Below are 2,026 nucleotides of genomic sequence, written 5' to 3'. Positions count from 1 at the left end.
AGCTCACTATATAGACCAGCCTGCCTCTGCCTCCCGAATGCTGGGATTAAAGGTGTGTGCCACCACGCCCTACCTGAGTTTATTTTTGAAATGGGCATTTTATATATTTTGTAATATTTGGATTTTTATATTTGCCATGTAATCAAAAAAACAATAAAGTGTTTCTAAAATAGACATGTCAAAAAAAAAAAAAACATTCACTCTTTATGGTGGTTTGAATATGCTTGCTACAGTGGCATTCTAGGGAGGTGTGGCCTTGTTGAAGGAAGTGAATCACTTTGGGGGTGGACTTTGAGACCTTCCTCCTAGCGACCTGGAAACAGTCTTCTGGCTGCCTCCCAATCAAGGAATTCTCAGGTCCTTCTCCAACACCATGTCTGCCTGGATGCAGACATGCTTCTTGCCTTGATAATAATGGACTGGACCTCTGAAACTGTAAGCCAGCCCCAATTAAATGTTGTCCTTTCTAGGAACTGCCTTGGTCATGGTGTCTGTTCACAGCAGTAAAACCCTAAGAACTCTGTTTACTTTTACTTTTTAGACAAATGTATTAATATTAATAGCACTGAGCCTTTTGAATTGTACACCCAGATTGCTTGTATCACTCCCTAGATGAGAAAGGAAACTGTGCACCTTACCTAACAAGTTTGAAACTCATCTTGTCTTTAGGAAACATATGAATCAGTTTGGTTTTAATTATAAATACAGATTTTTTTCTTTTTTTTCAAAAACAATTTTTGATTAGATACTTTCTTCATTTACATTTCAAATGCTATCCCCAAAGTCCCCTATAACGTCCCCCTGCCCTGCTCCCCTACCCACCCACTCTTACTTCCTGGCCCTGGCATTCCCCTGTACTGGGCATATAAAGTTTGCAAGACCAAGGGTATCTCCTCCCAATGAAAGCCTACTAGGCCATCTTCTGCTACATATGCAACTAGAAACATGAGTTCTGGGGGTGCTGGTTAGTTTATGTTGTTGGTCAGCCTATATGGTTGCAGATGCCATTAGCTTCTTGGGTTCATATTCTAGCTCCTCCATAGGGGGTCCTGTGTTCCATCTAATAGATGACTGTGAGCATCTACTTCTGTACTTGCCAGGCACTGGAATAGCCTCACAAGAGACAGCTATATCAGGATCCTGTCAGCAAAATCTTTCTGGCATACACACTAGAGTGTGGGTTTGGTTGTTTATGGGATAGATTCCCCAGGTGTGGCAATCTCTGGTTGGTGTTTCCTACTGTCTAAGCTCTGAACTTTGTCTCTGTAACCCCTTCCATGGGAATTTTGTTCCAATTCTGAGAAGGAATTAAGTATCCACTCTTTGGTCTTCCTTCTTGAGTTTCATGTGTTTCGAAACTTGTATCTTGGGTATTCTAAGTTTCTCAGCTAATATCCACTTATCAGTGAGTTCACATCATGTGTGTTCTTTTGTGATTGGGTTATCTCACTCAGGATAATATCCTGAGATCCATCCACTTGCCTAAGAATTTCATAAATTCATTGTTTTTAATAGCTGAGTAATACTCTATTGTGTAAATGTACAACATTTTCTGTATCGATTCCTCTATCGAGGGACATCTGGGTTCTGTCCAGCTTCTGGATATTATAAATAAGGCTGCTATGAACATAGTGGAGCATGTGTCCTTATTACCAGCTGGAACATCTTCTGGGTATATGCCCGGGAGAGGGATTGCTGGATATTCTAGTAGTACTATGTCCAACTTGCTGAGGAACTGCCAGACTGAATTCCAGAGTGGTTGTACAAGCTTGTAATCCCACCAGCAATGGAGGAGTGTTCCTCTTTCAACACATCCTCGCAAGTATCTGCTGTCACCTGAATTTTTGATCTTAGCCATTCTGACCGGTGTGAGGTAGAATTTCAGGGTTGTAATGATTTGCATTTCCCTGATGGCTAAGGATGTTGAACATTTTTTTCAGGTGCTTCTCAGCCATTTGGTATTCCTCAATTGAGAATTCTTTGTTTAGTTCTGTACCCCATTTTTAATGGGGTTATTTGATTTTCT

This window comes from Mus pahari, chromosome 19, assembly GCF_900095145.1.
Source record: "Mus pahari chromosome 19, PAHARI_EIJ_v1.1, whole genome shotgun sequence".
Classification (NCBI taxonomy): domain Eukaryota; kingdom Metazoa; phylum Chordata; class Mammalia; order Rodentia; family Muridae; genus Mus; species Mus pahari.
The sequence above is the reverse complement of the archived record's forward strand: the minus strand, read 5'-3'. Positions refer to the sequence as shown.